A 17,851-nucleotide genomic window follows, 5' to 3' on the forward strand; every position below is an offset into this window, starting at 1 on the left:
TTCATCAACCAGATTCTTGGTATCTTTTTCATCACCCGACATCTTTATCTCTCTGGACGGTTAAGCCTTTAGAATGGAGATCCAAGCTCTGATACCAATTGAAAGGACCTTAAGATGTCTAGAGGGCGGTGAATAGGCAGTCTGCAACTCAAAAACACTTAAAAATCTGTCAGTCATAGATTCAGCTCGGATACTCCGGGTATAAGCCCGGAAACTCCGGGTTTTGGGTCCGGAGTATCCAGAGTTCTTTCCGAGAGAATGCGGGTATGAAATTACTGAAGGTAAACTGCAAGAATCTGTGTATGCAAAGTAGATCAAGCTAAAGTACGAGTACGAGGGGTTCCTTGAAGTAAAGTTCCAACAATCAACCCTCACAAGAAACTTGTATACTAGTAGATCGAGCCCAAACCCTAGAAAGAAGTTCTCACAAGCAAATATCAAAGTAATCGAATAAAACAACACAAGAGAGACAAGGGTTTGTTTCTTGAAGTTCACACCCGATGGTACTACATCTCTATTGAGGAAGGATTCAAGAGACGGTGCTCAAGAACCCCGATGTTCCTCTCCCAAGGGCGAGACCACCTCTCAAGTCCAAGGTCACTTACTATGGATTCCTTGGAGAGGAATGAAGCTTACAAACTTCTTGTGCAGCTTACAATCGAGTCTGAGCAATCACAAACACACCTAGCCGGCTAGGAGCACAAGGCTCCAAGAGTAACAAACTTGAATCCGCGGGCTTGACCAAAACCAAGTGCTCAAGAGATGGAAATGAAGCTGACTAGCACAAATCCTTGCTCTTTCTTTTCTCTCACTCAAATCCCTCAAAGGAATCACTCAGGAATGAAGGAGAGGGAGTGAGAGAGCTCCTTCTTAGCTCAGTGTTCAGCTCGACAAATGGGCAAGAGAGAAGGCTGAAGGGGTATGGAGGGGTATTTATACCCCTCAGCCCAAAACTAGCCATTGGGTCAAGGGTTACCTGGAGACTCCGGGTATAAGCCTGGAAACTCCGGGCCAGAGGGGTGTTTTACTCTAGATTAGTCATCTGGAGACCCCGGGCATCAGGGTCCAGAGAATCCGGCCCTATACCCGGAGTATCCGGGTTAGGCAGGGGAAAACACTCTTGTTTTGCTCTTTGAATGGTATTTGTGTCGCACAAATATTTGTCTAGATTCTCTTGAGCACTAGTTCCAAATCAAAACCCTTGAACCAAGTCCCTCTTGATAGTACATCGTTCCTATACTCAAATTTCAAGTAATAAAAAAACTAATTTGTTGAGTACGCTTGAACACCGTCTTTTCATTTCCTTTTTGAGGGGTCGTACATCGTCACTTGATTCACCTGTTCAGACTCACCACCTGTACGTATGCTCAATTATATGATTAAATGTACATGTGTTTTGTTATTAACCACCAAAACCCACTTAGGGGCCTAGATCACTTTCAAGCATGCTCACAGGCCGAATCAACACCTTGGCATCGGCGTTTTTCAGTCTCACTTCGCGGATGACCACATTCTTGCCCTTGGCTCCTTTGGCTTGCTCAGGCCGAATCAGCACCTTGGCATTGTTCTGATCTATAGTATGAGTGTTGGTATGCACAGGGAATAATGGTGTCTTGTCAATCTTAATCTCAAAAAATATCAATCGTCCTTCATTCATGGTCGATTGAACCTGGCGACGGAAGACATTACAATCGTTAGTCGCATGAGAATGAGAATTATGATATTTACAATATGCTCGCCACTTTAATTCCTTAAGCGGCGGTGTAACATGAGAAATCTTAATATGTCCCAAATGCAACAACTCATCGAATATACGACCGCATTTAGAGACATCAAAGGTTAATTTCATTTCTTCTTTCCAACCCTTTTGAGTCGGTGTCAGACCCGGGGCAGCGAGACTGTTTGCAGGCGCGAAATATTCTAGAGTAGGGAGTAGTAGATGGATATGCCCTACCTTTTTTGTATCTACTCAAATAGGAGTAGAACTAGTCGACATACTCGGGAACCAGCCGAACTACTCGGACTGGGATCCTAACAGAACTTGACTAGAACTCTCCATGTAACCCTATTCCCCCGGATCATATAAGGGCGAATAGGGACCCCCTCAAAAGGGACGATACACATCGAACAACACTTAAGGGAATACAAACCATCACACAGGACGTAGGGTATTACGCTCCGGCGGCCTGAACCTGTCTAAATCCTTGTGTTCCTTGCACCATCGTGTTCTGATCTCGGCGAGTCCCTACTCATAACCACTCTCCTCGGGATACCCCTCGGAGAACCCGTCGGTAAAACACCGACAGCTGGCGCCCACCGTGGGGCATCTCGCCAACGATCATCAGAAGAACCCGATGGCTCCTCTCGACAACAACCCATTGCTCGAAAAAGGCACCTCCTTCCGCGTAGGCTCTTGGATCTTCGTCGCCAACGGGTCAGGCAATTTCGAAAGTTTCCCAACTGACAAAAATACACCAAAAGCTTCGGAAGCCAAAAAACGCCACGAATTCGACGACTTCATCAATCAACTCGAAGAAGTTGGATTCTCGGCCCTCGACGATGAAACCCGAATTCAACCTGAATTCGGCACAATCAGAGCCAAAACACTCTCCGAGTTAGAAGAGGACTTGGAAAGACTGATAGAAGATTCCAAGCAAGTAACTCTCATGGATGATTAGGCTCTACCTTCCAACCACATCCACTTCGCTGAACCAAGTCTTCAGAAGAAAAAGTCAAAGACCAGTTTCAAGAAAACCACACGCAGAAAGAAGCCATCAAAGGACATTTTTTCAAACATTGATAACATCGATGAAAAGATCGAACATTGCCTTTAACTAGCAGAAGACACGTTCAATGACAAGACTTCTTGTGAAGAATTTTCCAACCCTTGGGCTTTTAGTCCTACATAGTTCGAACAGGATCAAGCATTCATCAAATACCTTGAAGAACTTGACGAATCGATCTCCAAAGATGAACTGGCCGAGTGGTCAAACGACATCAATTTGTTTATGGAAGGACTAACAAACCCAAAAAGCTATGGGACGATTCACAAAACAATACATCGACTCAATTGGATCAATACCTATCCAAGTCTTACCTCACAGAAGGCTCTGTTTCGATAGAAGATTACATGAGTCGCTGGTGCAACGTCATTCAAACTCCAAATTCACCTACTCTGCCAGAAAATCATCGCACGCCGCAGCTATTTTCCCCGGAAGAATGTGACAATTTAGACAAATACAACCAATTCATAAATGAACTCTCAGTCCGAATCGAAGGCGGATGAGCTCCAGCAAACACCCTCCCATACGTTGAAGACCTTCTTTGATTCACGATCGGACTATCTCCTCGTTTCAAGACAAACGAAGAATTCTACCCGGATTCGGATCAAGCCGTTAAAAGAAACTGACTCGCGATACAACCCGCTTTGGATAAGAAGACGGAATCTGACAAGGAGTCGACTTCTACTACCACTACAAAAGGAGAACTACAGTCCTCAAATCAGAGAGAGGAAAAGCAATTCTCAGAAGATGAAGAACTACCATTCCAGCAAGGCCTTCCGCTCAAACAAGATAAAAAAAAGAAAATTCCCGATCACGGTCGCGAAATTTTCATGGCCATCCTTTCGGATCCTACAAACCGAAAGACCAATTCTACGACACTAGGGGACCTCGATTACGATGAGTTCCTTTCTCAAGCAGAGGCGAGCGAAACTGTAGCAGCCAGCTACGAACTCCCTCCATCACCACCAAGCATTACGGTCACTGTCCACCTGGACAGTAACCCGAAGAAAATCTTCAAGACGGAGCACCACCAATAGCTCGGCGACTCCTTTGACTACTCCAACAACGACTTACACAATGTTATCAACATTGGTCGCAATGCAAGAACTGTAATCATTAACAAAGGAGAAGATCATGAAGAAGTCGAAGCTTACAGCCCGACATCCAACTTCAAACTACCCAACAACAACGGGCACAACTCGTGAAAGAGACACAGCAACAAAACAGTACCTCCTCCTGAACCGACCAAGCAGTCAAAGATCGATTCTACTCACCAGAAACTTCACTCAAAATGTTTCCTGCACCCTAAAGGAAAGCACTCAAGTTTTCAATGCATCATCCTTCGCAAAGCACTCAGAGCACCTCCACCTTCTGCCGACAAAGACAAGAAGAATCAACACGAGCAAAATCTCTTCTGAAAACAAAAGAGCTAGTCGGATGTGTCCAACCACCTCAGGGCTCACCCCTGGTCTTACACCAATAAAGGCTAGGATGGGTCTGCTCGAGGGAGGTTCCACCCCCGAACTACTCGAAGAAAAGTACTCCCCATAAATTAGTCGGTTGGGTCCAACCACCTCAGGGCTAACCTCCGGTCTTATACACAATAAAGGCTAGGTTGGGTCCGCCCGAGGGAGGTTCCACCCCCGAACTATCAACAAAAACAAGATGGGAGTATGATAGCTACTCGATGGAAGTCGCCTCAGGGCTTACCCCCGGTCTTACACCCAATTAAGACTAGGATGAGTTCGCCCGAGTTCCAACTCAGTACCCAAGCTACTCGTGTTGGCAGAAGACAGTCACTGAAGTCAAATCTCCTCAGGGCCAACCCCTGGTCTTACACCCAATAAAGGCTATGATGGGTCCGCCCGAGCAAGACTCCAATATAAAGAAGAAATCGAGTGCTTCAGAATCTGATGAAGGAGAAAATTTTGTCGAGAAAAACCCTAGAGACAAGTTCTCTACTTTCTTCAGGAGTCGTTACTCCATCAGCTACTTCGAATAGCAACCTTTCTTTGTTTACTCAAAGTAAAAGGCATGGCGAATCGAGTAGCTGGGGCTAAGAGACATGAGCTTCGTGGCCCTAGAGACAAGTTCTCTACCGTTTTCAGGAGTTGATACTCCAATCAGCTACATCAAATACCAACCTTTCTTTGTTCACTCAAGGTAAAAGCCACGGCGAATCGAGTAGCTGGGGCTAAGAGACACGAGCTCCGCGGCCCTAGAGACAAGTTCTCTACCATCTTCAAGAGTTGGTACTCCATCAGCTACTTCAAATACCAACCTTTCCTTGTTCACTCAAGGTAAACGGCACGGTGAATCGGGTAGTTGGGGCTAAGAGACATGAGCTCTGCAGCCCTAAGGGACATGTTCCCTATCTCCCAAGAGGATTTTCTCATCCATGAGATGACAACCGGTCGACTACTACGGTACTAGACCTTCAGAGGGACAAGTTCCCTATCTCCCAAGAGGATTTTCTCGTCCATGAGACGACAACTTGTCGACTACTACGGTACTCGACCTTCGGAGGGACAAGTTCCCTATCTCCCAAGAGGATTTTCTCATCCATGAGAGAACAACCGGTCGACTACTACGATACTCGTTCTTCGAAGGGACAAGTTCTCTATTTCCCAAGAGGATTTTCACGTCCATGAGACGACAACCTGTCGAATACTACGGTACTCGACCTTCGGAGGGACAAGTTCCCTATCTCCCAAGAGGATTTTCTCGTCCATGAGATGACAACTTGTCGACTACTACGGTACTCGACCTTCGGAAGGACATGTTCCCTATCTCCCAAGAGGATCTTCTCGTCCATGAGACAACAACTGATCAACTACTTCGGTACTCGAACTTCAGAGGAACAAGTTCCCTATCTCCAAGAAGAAGCAATTCATCCATGAGGTGACAATTAAAATCGACTGCTACAATACTCGACTTAACTGAGACAAGATCTCCACTTCCCAAGAGGACTAAGTCACCCATGAAGTGATAATTCATCGATTGCTATGACACTCAACTTCGAGAAGATACAAGACTTCTAATATCTAAAAGGAATTCCTCGTCCATAAGATGATAACTCGTCGACTACTACAGAACTCGACCTATGAAGAGACAAGATCTCTTTTTTCCAAAAAAGGAATTATCATTCACGAAGACGGAGACTAGTCGACCACTACGGTACCCGAACAATTTCTCCATTTCCTAGGAAGGAACTATTCATCCACGAGACGACGAACAAATCAACTGCTACGACACTCGAAAAAACAACTCAAGATGGCCAACGACAAGCTTCGCAAAAAGGCAACCAGCCGATCGGCCGTCAGTTAAAAAGAAAGTACTATACATCTGAATGTTAAAAAAGTACCATAGTGGACACACATCCACAAAAGAGCCAAAAGAATATTACAACAATTGTTGAAGCCTCTAGCGCCGGCTCCAAGCCACTGATAACCTTATCAGCGATGGGTTTCATTTCCACAACATATTCAGAGAATTTCTCCTCTGAACAGCCAATGGCCACCCCATCGCCAATAAGGGGCAAGTTTGCAGAAGGGAGAAAGGATTTAACTAATCCTAAAGCATGAGCCAAGTAATCCCTAGAGATGTCCAAGAAGAAGCTACTGATTCGCTGGGAGGCTTCACGAAGACGCTCCAGCAGACTCTTCTCGCCAGCTCCCTCCTCGTCGACCATCCCGACGACTACTTGAGCCGCCGCCTCAAGATTAGCTAGCTGCTGGGCCTTCTGATCATGATCAGCCGCCAAATCCTTGATCTGTTTCATACCCTTGACCATTTGCTGGTCAGAGTCAGCCTTGATCTTGGTCAGCTTGTCCACAGCATATGCGTGGCGATACATAATATTTTTAAGATCAGTCACCAGTTCATCCTTTTGCAACAACAAGTGCTTAAGCTCTGTCAAAACAAGGAAAATATGAGAAGCTACTCGAAAAACACAAGCATCAAAGAGGGAAGAGAATACCTTTCTTCTCCTTGGCAACAGCCTTGGCCTTCAGTTGCAACTTGGAGGCCTTATCTTTCAGAGCAGAATTGTCCTGCTCCAAAGTTTCGACCCGGGCCTCTAGAAGCCTGACCTTCTCCGACTGCTCCTGAGAAGACTTCTCAAGAGAAGCCATATTTTCAAGTTGCCGCGCCTGGTCAGCTGTCAACTGAAGACCCTCTCCAGTCTACCGAAGAAACTCGGCCTCTCAGCGACTTGCTTAGCCATATTATGTCAACCAAACACAATCAAAAATGAGTACTCGACAATCTAACAAAGTACTCGAGTACAAAAGATACTTACAACAAGAGAAGAATGATAGCCCAGAATGCCCTGGGCGACGGCAGTCGGCTCCTCAACTTGCTTCTCCACCTCCTGCAGCAGCGTCTCTAGCAGTACCAGATCAACATTGGCGGCAGCCCCAGGACATTTTGGCTGACCCTCAGCCTGCTTGTCTGAAAAGTACAAAAGCATCAGCAAAAGCATGACAGAAAACGAGCCAAGCCACTCACCAGCGCCAGCAACAGGAAACTTCTTACCCGCCTCCTCGGCCACAGGACTCTTCGCCATCCCAGCAGCGGAATCATCCACCCAACCTTCATCTTTCGATGGGCTGTAGGGAAACTGGGCAATGCTTTTAAGGGAACCAAAGATCCCCTTCTCCTACTCATCAACCCCAAGAGCATCAGGGTTGCTTCAAAAAAAGGGAAGTACTCGACACTTCAACACAAAAACAAAGTAAGCAAAAACAAGCAGCCAATCAACAGTTGCACTTACTGAGAAGAATGTTTCAAGACAAATTTCTTCGGTTTGACAAACTTCGAGACCCCGCTCAGCCCCGAAGCACTCTGCCCCCTAGCAGAGCCACTCCCGCCGGATTCAGTCGGCGCGGCAGGAGTCGATGCAACCGGGGTGAACACGGAGCTCACCGCCTGCCTCTTGGAAGGAGAGGGAGGCATAGGAAGAAGAGAAACTTTCACAAAACAAACTCGAAACTCCACAAAAGGTGACAACTCGTACTCACCAATCACTGCTACCAGCGGAGGTGGCCCCCCGCTTCCGAGTCCTCGCTGACTCAACGGACGTTTCATCCACCGCCCTGTCCTGGACATCCGACGCCGTCTGACTAGCCGATGGGCCTGCGCACCAAAATCAACCATCATTCAACAACTCAATCAAGCAAAAGAGGAAAACAAAGGCAGTCAAAGATTCACACTTGATTCAGTATGCACCAGAGGCACATCTTCAGGCAGCGAGGGCCTACTATGATAATTTTCGGGATCAATCTGCACGAAAGACACCAAATCAACTTGACTACTCGACAAAAGTACTAGACTCAAAACTATAGTCTACTACTCGAAGCAGTACCTCCCGAGGACGCCTGCCAGCTCTGAACGCCCCAGAAAGACAGGGCCTCCAGTCTACATTCTTCAGGAGCGCAGCCACCCGACCATCCAAATTGTCCTCGGAGATCTTCTCCAGAGTATATCGAGTGGGATCCTCCTCACTCGTATACTCAAAGGCAAGATGAACCCGCCGCTGCAGAGGTTGAACCCTGCGAATAGTCCAGTGCACCACCATGGAAGCACTAGTAATCTGGTGATCTGCCTTCAACCCCTCAATCTACCCAAGGAGAAAGTTGACCTGGTCTGTGTGACACCCTAGGTGTCTGCACAATAAAAACTGCGTTTGTTTGCTATGCTTCATGTGCTTGATTGCTTGAAAAAGGATCTTTTTGTAAATATAAAAGGTTATATGTGTAATTATGATTTTATGCAAGGTCCTTTCTATAGTTTAATTTGAATTGGGTGTGCAATTATAGCTTTTGTGGAGGGTGCTTTTGCAAAATTCAGTGCATTTATTGCTTGGCAGGAAACTTTTCAAATCAGCCCAAATTTGAAGTGAAATTTCATTGAAAAAGACAAGTTCCTTTGAATTCAAATTCCTTTCTTTGGTTTCAAAATTAGCTTTCTATCCTTTGATCAAATAAATTTTTGCACAACATCAAAGTTGTAGATCTTGAAAAGTTGAACAACTTTCATGTTGGCCACTTTTTCATTTGAGCTTTAGTTTAAAAGTTATCCTTATTTTACATTCTGGTCCCTGGAATTTTTGGAAATTGCAAAACAGCCCTTTTCTTCCACCTCCAGCTCCTTTCCTCTGTTTCTCTCTGCCGCCGCCGCTGTGCAGTGTCGCCGGCGCCGTGGAGAGCCCGCCCGCCCGCGTTCTGCGTCGCGCTGGCTTCCACGCGTCGCCCTGCTGCTCCCGCCGCCTTCCCTTCCTCGCGCTGGAGCCTCCTCGCCGTGCCACGCGCCCCCGCCGAGTGCAGAGCCGCCCCCACGGCCGCCATCGCGACACCGCCGTGGAGCGCCCGATGCTGAGCCCGTCGCCCACGCCTAGCGCGCGCACGGGCACTACTTAAACCCCAGCGTCCCATTCCGCATGCCCTTTCGCTTGTTCAGTGCTCCCACGCCACAGAACGCGCCGCCGCCATCCCAGAACGCCGGCGTCCTCAAGCCGCCGTCGACCCGCCACCACAGACCCGCTCCGCCCACGCTGAGCACTCCACCAGCTCCGCCTCATCCTCGCGCAGCTAGCAAGCTACTTCTCGTCGACCAATTTCTACTAGAACCCCCTCGCCCTCGAGCTCCGCCACCGTAGCTGAGCTCCGCCGCCGCTGCTCGCCGTCGAACCCACTCTTCCGCCTTTCCCCGACCTCAATAGACCCCACCATTTGTTGCGCCTCGACTCCGCGCAGCTCCCAGGCCACTTCCCCTCGCCCAACCCTCGCCGGAGACACCCCGCCGCCGTTCTCCTCCACCGCAGACCCGCCCTGCTACGTCGAGCCGCCGCCTCCGAGCCCCTCCCCGCACCCCAAGACCACCCTGTGGTGCGCCTTGAACCCGTGAAGCTCCCACACCCCTCCATCCTCGCCGCCGGTGAGCCCCTCCCCGGGAAATGGCTGGTCACACCCCGCCTCCCCTCTCTGACCCAGCCAAGGACCCTCGGGTTTGAATTCGAGAAAGACCAGGGGGTTATTTGAATAGCCACAGACTCAATTGAATAGTGCTCTAGGAACTTCTTTGTGATGATTTTCTGTGAACTTTGAAATTCAATATCAATTCTTAGAAAATTCGTAAAATAGCAAATCTTGATGTTTTGGAATCCTTGAGAGTATCTCTTTGCACTAGAATCATAATATGTTAGGCTTTAGTTGCAAGTTTTTGCTGTACAAGTTAATTTGTGTTACTAGACTAGATGTTTTATCTTTTTCTTAACTTCTGTTTGAAGCCTTGTCTTGCAGTGAAATTTTTATGGTGAACTACTCATGTGACACTAGTATTTCTATAAAACTTTCTTGGTCAGTTCTCATGTGTAGCTATTTATTTGATTTAATCCTTGTTTAGTAGACTTTATTTATGATAAATAGTTTATGCTGATGTTAAATCATGAAAATATTCTTGAGTGTTCTTCTGGAGAATCTTAGCTTGTACATGAAGTTTGAGAATCAGTTCATGAATAGAACAGGAGCTAAAAATGAATCTTGCTAATCTGTTGTTCTGTTTTGTTTATTTTCTCATAATTATTTATTTGTAGATAAAATCATGGAAAATTCGCAGTAGTTAATTCATCCCTGTGTAGCTCTGCTATTAAATTTTGAGCTTCTGGTTTCCTTTTTCTTCAACCTGTATAATTCAAGCTTGTTCTAGGTGTTGTCTGAATGAATGATTTGTTGTGGTTAATTGGATACATGTCTTGGCATGATTTTTACAGGGTAGCTTAATCTGTTCATGTTATGTTTAGGGTAATTTTTGCTAAATTTATTACTGTTTTTTCTCTGAGTTGTTTATGTATTAGCAAACCTTGATTTAATTGCTATAGGAATCAACCACCACTCACTTTATGATGTTAGTATAGCTTTCTTGTGCTGTTGATCATGATGTCTTGTGTAGTTAGAAATGTTGAGTTACTACTCTATAAACGATTGCCCATGTGTGTTTATAATTCTATTCTTGCATTTACATATAGATACGACTGCTCTGTCGGACGGGACGTACGAGCTGATCCCGGATTTCGAAGGAGGTGATTTCGAAGCTCAAGTGAACACCGCCGTACTAACTGAAGCCCCGGACCAAAGTTCGGAAGAGCCTAGAGCTGAGATAGTTAGCGACTACCGAGAAGGCAAGCCCCGGACATAACCTATATTTCAAATTATTATCATTTACTGTTGTTATTTACTTGTGCATTTACAGTTCTTAGGATTTGAATTGAAACCCTAGATGCATGATCCTTGGAACCTATGTACTGAACACTAGACCTGAGTTCGATTAATTGCTAAGCTTATAGGACCGGTAAAAGTCGAGTGATTGCCTGTCACTCGCGAGCTTTATAGGAATTGCGTGTTTACTTTCTTTTGTCAATATAAGGACGACAGACGGGGTTGTGTTCGATATCATGACCTTATGTGAGACCCCGTCTGTGTTGATAAACTTGCTAAGGTCGCGGTGTGTGGTAGTGCTGGTTAAGTTTTTGAACGTACTAGCCACATGCCGTAAATATGGTACGCGGTAAGCCTAGTAGCCGATTGGACCGGGGAGTGGATATACCTCCCACTCTCTCTTAGGGATAGGTTTTATTTTATGTTGCGCAACACTACGACTATGAGGGACGAGGTATAGAGTGCCCTATGGGACGAGAGAAGTGCCCTGTGGGACGAGGGGGAGCCCTATAGTCGGGGAGAGTGGCACTATCCACAAGCCGGAAAGAAAGGTAAATGGTTGTTTGGAAACGACCCGACGGTGTTCCAGACGTGTGTGTTAGGTTTGCCTGGCCAGGTTAAGAAATTCGATTCGAATCGTCTGCTTCCCACAGTTTGGGACTGCTTGATCTCTTTGCCACACAGAGTAATAAGAGCAACAATATTATGTTCAATCTTGATGTTTGCTTAAAGTTCTACCATGATTGATTAGTAGTTGCTTACATAGAATGGTTAATCAACTAGAATCTGGAAGGCTAAAATTTGAAAGTAAGGACCTACTCTTTATTGCTTTTCAGCAAAAGAAACCAGAACCTCACAAACCCTGCATAGTCTAGCTAAAGTGGGTTAAGTATACCCGTTGACGGTTAAATCTTGCTGAGTATTAGAATACTTAGCCTTGCTGTTGAAACTCTTTTTCAGGTTTGAGTTTCGAAGAGCAGATCGCTAGTTTGACCTATCCTTGCTCTTTGCCTCCTGGCTGGTCCGTCGAGTGGGATACGTCTTCGGCCGGCAATGACTTTGACGAGTAATACCATGCTTGGGCTAGCCTGGTATACTTTGGCGATGTGTTGTAGCCGTCGTGTTTTATCTTCCGCTATTAAACTCTGAAGTTTTACCCTTATATTTTGTATAACTGAGGTACTAAGTTTGGTTTTGTAATAAGTACTTTGAAACATGTTGTAATCACTACTTTGCCTATGTTGTAAGCTTGTGGTTGTAATATCTCTGGACTCGCCTTCGCGCGGGGTATGCTTGTTCCATCCGAGAACCGGTGGTTGTATCGGGACGTTACCCGACAGACCAAGAATTGTTCCGTTTGAAGTGCGTTTGAGCTGTTGTTGCCTTTGTGGTAATGGCCTGCGCACTTGAGCCGGGTTAATTCAGGTGGTTCTGCCACAGCTGGTATCAGAACTACAAGCGTACACTAGAGGTGTTGGAACCTTAAAAATCGTTTTCCATATAAAATTGGAACAACAAAGAATTTCGGAAAACTACGTTGGATTCGTTAAGGGTTGTGCATAGAACGTAAAGTCCTAGGGAATTTACGGGAATTACTAGGTGGCTATTTATGTATGGTTTATGTTATCTAACTTCTAGCACTTTACTTTTTGTCAAACCATACTCACAAGCAAACCATAATTTTTGTAACGACGCACCTACGTTGAGGTAAGAAGGTAAGGATCCTCAGTCAGCTGAGGGAGTCTGACCTTCCCATCGGTGATGCGAGCCGAACGCTGCCCTCAAGCAGTGGCTTACTTGAGGTGCTCCCAATATACCAACTATTAGTTGACTATATTGGAAGTAAAGTGTGCTCAGTCAGCTGAGGGAGTCTGACCTTCCCGTCGGCGATGCGAACCGAACGCTGCGCTCAAGCAGTGACCTACTTGAGCTGCTGCCAATATATCGATCTCGGTCGACTATATTGGGAGTAAAGGAATTCGTGAATACGCCACCGAGTAGCGTATGTTAACGTTGGCCATACGGCGGAAATTATATGGCTGCCGCTTCTATAGTGAGCGGTAATGTTTGGGGACGCTTTCATGAGTGCTGGCATGAAAGGTTCATTGGATATATATATGTTCTGTCAATCTTCTGCAGGTACACTAACCACGATTCGATAAGTTAAGAACGGTTAGAATGTATCGACTAGCTATATAGGGAGAGCCGTATTTATGTATGCCACCGTGCTAACCACGTAAGCCCAACCATAGTTGGCAATTGTTTATCATGTGAGGACGGTCAGGACATGCATGCATATCTGGTTGATGTTGGATTGGTTCCTAGTATTTGAAGTTGTTACCTGAGCTTTTTAAGGAATTTCTAGTATGAATCCTCATAGATAAGTGTTAGTATGCTTAAACCATGAGTGAGTTAAATTTTGATTTTAGGAGCATGCTTGTTAAAATGCTTAGACTTTCTTGGATGAAAAAATGGTTTTGAGTCATGCCTTCATCCTAAGCCCCATCTTGATGTCTAGTGATCTTTTCATTCCTTAGAATCTCAAATGATGAACCAGTACCACTTGGACTACCAATTTGGAAGATCATGATCCGTCCTACTTGCCAAATCTCTTCATTTGTGAATTTCTAGGCTGTTTGATGAATACTAAAAATGTTGCAAATTTTGTGACATGGGTGCTCATCAAATTTTAGCCTATTGAATCTGTGAGACTATATTTTTAGTCCAATCACTACTATGATCTCTGTTGATTAGCAGCGTAGCACAAGAACCATGTCTATTCGATCGCCTAAGATCTATCTAGAAATCTGCCTTTCTATTGTATCTGGGAAAAACAAAATTAATTGGCCTAGTTTGTGACCTGATCTATAGTTGATCATGTGGAAAGTTTTATTCGAAAATGTGTTCTCTAGCTGCTATTAAATTTTCCCTAGTTAATGAAAGAATTACGCATTGCAGATGGTGCAAGGGACACACAATGCTCCAGCAGGGTTGGGAAGTGCTTGTGATAGCGGACAGCCACTACTGTCCAAACTGGCTGAACTCGTGGCTACCCAGACCGAACTACTCCAGCAACTTGCTCAGAGACAGCAAGAGATTTATCAACTCCTACAGCAGCAACACCAGCTAGGGGATGGGTATAATGTCCCCCAACCTCTGGTTGTGGAACATCAAGAGCTCAATGAAGAAATAAAGGAGACGAGGGATGTTTACTTAGACTCCCTAACGCCACCATCGCGACCTCCAAGGAAACTTAAGGCTCGCCAAGCAAAGCGTCGGACTCTCAAGCATGACCCAAGCGACATAGACTTGACTAGGTGGGAAATTACCTGCACGGAATTCATCCCACGTGGTGGTTCAGGCAAAATAAAACGTTGCTTCAATTGTGGGAATCCTAACCACTTCGCCCGGGACTGCTCCCAGCCTAGTCAACCAAAACAGAGTCAAGATTCTATACAGAACAACAAAAATAAGGGCAAGAGACAGGCTAGTTTACAAGGAAGGGTTGGAGACACCCCACTTGCCGATCTTCTTGAAGGTGCACCGGTTATGACGGGTATATTCTCTATTCTCAAACCGTCTAGCCCATACTTTGCTTAGCAAAGGGAAATCTCATTACCCTCCTTGCTCGTATAACTCTCCTTGAAAACTAAAAAGAGTGGCAATCAAGAATACTAGAATAACACGCAGGATCATTATTAGCATGATTGTTGCATGGCCATTACTTAAACATGTGCATCATGGGGCTCAATTACAATTAACATCATATGCATCTGGGAAGGGTTTTGCGTTTATCACCTAACCCTCCGTCTTTCTTTCTAGCCATGCACATTATTTAGGTTGCTATATTTTTACCTTGTCGTGGTGTCTGTCACAGACCAATGGTGCCGCGACGGGACCTAGGGCCTCGTGTGTGCTGCAGTCATACGTTTGTGCCACTAGGAGCGCGCGGGTATCTTGGTATGTGTAAGCAATACCCCGACAATCCATTTTTCGCGACCTGAATATTGTGTTAACTTGGTGTTCTGATTCGGCCAACAAAAACCGTGAGTTTTTGGTATATCCTTCTGGGTCACTAACCAGCATTGCAATCATACATCTCGAGGATGCATCATTCTCATGGTCATCGAGCACATGCATCTTGCATCATATTGTTTAATTTAATCAACAGATTGAGCAAGAATGTCCTTGAGCAAAAACTCACCTTGATATCTTTTCTATCAAGATTCACCACCAGATTGAGACCTTGATTCTACCAGAACTTAGGCCCTCTCTTCTTTGCAAGATCCTACTATATGTTAGTACTAGAATAGTCCACCAGTCTTTTCTAGCCGACTTTGATGGTGATTGTGATCTCATGTTTTATCCACAAACTCTTGCTGCAAAGAATGAAGTCCTGGAGCCTTTAGTGTGGAAAAACAATTGATTAGTTCACACAATCGCACAGTAATTCCTCTCGCTCATAAATTCATACCTTGTTTCTTGAACTTTCTCTAAGTTCTCAATCCTTATCTACAAAAGATCATGTCATCAACATCATTATTCTCTAGTGTGACTTTGTCCTGCTGGCTTGATGATTGGTCTGCTCCTTTTCCCTCGAGAGTCTAACTTTCAGAATCTCGGGGCGAGATTCCTTTTAGGGGGGAAGGCTGTGACACCCTAGGTGTCTGCACAATAAAAACAGCATTTGTTTGCTATGCTTCATGTGATTGATTGCTTGAAAAAGGATCTTTTTGTAAATATAAAAGGTTATATGTGTAATTGTGATTTTATGCAAGGTCCTTTCTATAGTTTAATTTGAATTGGGTGTGCAATTATAGCTTTTATGGAGGGTGCTTTTGCAAAATTCAGTGCATTTATTGCTTGGCAGGAAACTTTTCAAATCAGCCCAAATTTGAAGTGAAATTTCATTGAAAAAGACAAGTTCCTTTGAATTCAAATTCCTTTCTTTGTTTTCAAAATTAGCTCTCTATCCTTTGATCAAATAAATTTTTGCACAACATCAAAGTTGTAGATCTTGAAAAGTTGAACAACTTTCATGTTGGGAACTTTTTCATTTGAGCTTTAGTTTAAAAGTTATCCTTGTTTTACATTTTGGTACCTGGAATTTTTGGAAATTGCAAAACAGCCCTTTTCTTCCACCTCCAGCTCCTTTCCTCTGTTTCTCTCTGCCGCCGCCGCTGTGCAGTGTCGCCGGCGCCGTGGAGAGCCCGCCCGCCCGCGTTCTGCGTCTCGCTAGCTTCCACGCGTCGCCCTGCTGCTCCCGCCGCCTTCCCTTCCTCGCGCTGGAGCCTCCTCGCCGTGCCACGCGCCCCTGCCGAGCGCAGAGCCGCCCCCGCGGCCGCCACCGCGACGCTGCCGTGGAGCGCCCGCTGCTGAGCCCGCCGCCCATGCCTAGCGTGCGCACGGGCACTACTTAAACCCCAGCATCCCATTCCGCATGCCCTTTCGCTTGCTCAGTGCTCCCACGCCACAGAACGCGCCGCCGGCGTGCTCAAGCCACCGTCGACCCGCCACCACAGACCTGCTCCGCCCACGCTGAGCACTCAACCAGCTCCGCCTCATCCTCACGCAGCTAGCGAGCTATTTCCCGTCGACCAATTTCTACTAGAACCCCCTCGCCCTCGAGCTCCGCCACCGTAGCTGAGCTCCGCCGCCGCTGCTCGCCGTCGAACCCACTCCTCCGCCTTTCCCCGACCTCAATAGACCCCACCATTAGTTGCGCCTCGACTCCGCGCAGCTCCCAGGCCACTTCCCCTCGCCCAACCCTCGCCGGAGACACCCCGCCGCCGTTCTCCTCCACCGCAGACCCGCCCTGCTCCGTCGAGCTGCCGCCTCCGAGCCCCTCCCCGCACCCCAAGACCACCCTGTGGTGCGCCTTGAACCCGTGAAGCTCCCACACCCCTCCATCCTCGCCGCCGGTGAGCCCCTCCCCGGGAAATGGCTGGTCACACCCCGCCTCCCCTCTCTGACCCAGCCAAGGACCCTCGGGTTTGAATTCGAGAAAGACTAGGGGGTTCTTTGAATAGCCACAGACTCAATTGAATAGTGCTCTTGGGACTTCTTTGTGATGATTTTCTGTGAACTTTGAAATTCAATATCAATTCGTAGAAAATTCGTAAAATAGCAAATCTTGATGTTTTGGAATCCTTGAGAGTATCTCTTTCCAGTATAATCATAATATGTTAGGCTTTAGTTGTAAGTTTTTGCTGTACAAGTTAATTTGTGTTACTAGACTAGATGTTTTATCTTTTTCTTAACTACTGTTTGAAGCCTTGTCTTGCAGTGAAATTTTTATGGTGAACTACTCATGTGACACTAGTATTTCTATAAAAATTTCTTGGTCAGTTCTCATGTGTAGCTATTTATTTGATTTAATCCTTGTTTAGTAGACTTTATTTATGATAAATAGTTTATGCTGATGTTAAATCATGAAAATATTCTTGAGTGTTCTTCTGGAGAATCTTAGCTTGTACATGAAGTTTGAGAATCAGTTCATGAATAGAACAGGAGCTAAAAATGAATCTTGCTAATCTGTTGTTCTGTTTTGTTTATTTTCTCATAATTATTTATGTGTAGATAAAATCATGGAAAATTCCCAGTAGTTAACTCATCCCTGTGTAGGTCTGCTGTTAAATTTTGAGCTTCTGTTTTCCTTTAGTTTAACCTGTATAATTCAAGCTTGTTCTAGGTGTTGTCTGAATGAATGATTTGTTGTGGTTAATTGGATACATGTCTTGGCATGATTTTTACAGGGTAGCTTAATCTGTTCATGTTATGTTTAGGGTAATTTTCGCTAAATTTATTACTGTTTTTTCTCTGAGTTGTTTATTTATTAGCAAACCTTGATTT

This window comes from Panicum virgatum, chromosome 6K (assembly GCF_016808335.1).
Source record: "Panicum virgatum strain AP13 chromosome 6K, P.virgatum_v5, whole genome shotgun sequence".
Classification (NCBI taxonomy): domain Eukaryota; kingdom Viridiplantae; phylum Streptophyta; class Magnoliopsida; order Poales; family Poaceae; genus Panicum; species Panicum virgatum.